Genomic DNA, 233 nt, shown 5'->3' with positions numbered 1-233 from the left:
AAAAAAAAAAAAACCCAAAAATCAGGTAATTATATTTTTTACTCAGCACTTGAGGATCATTTTTTAAAGGTTTTCCTGTGGCTCAGGACCAGAGAGAAGCTGTGACAGATGTGCCTTGTGTAAGATAAAGAATTAAAAAAAAAAATAGAAGTTTTAAAGGTAGCTAAAAAGACCCCCTAAAAACCAACATGAAAAAGAAAACCCCCAAACATTAAGACTTATCACAACCAATG

The sequence above is a fragment of the Calypte anna genome, chromosome 27 (genome assembly GCF_003957555.1).
Source record: "Calypte anna isolate BGI_N300 chromosome 27, bCalAnn1_v1.p, whole genome shotgun sequence".
In the NCBI taxonomy this organism is placed as follows: Eukaryota; Metazoa; Chordata; class Aves; order Apodiformes; family Trochilidae; genus Calypte; species Calypte anna.
The sequence above is the reverse complement of the archived record's forward strand: the minus strand, read 5'-3'. Positions refer to the sequence as shown.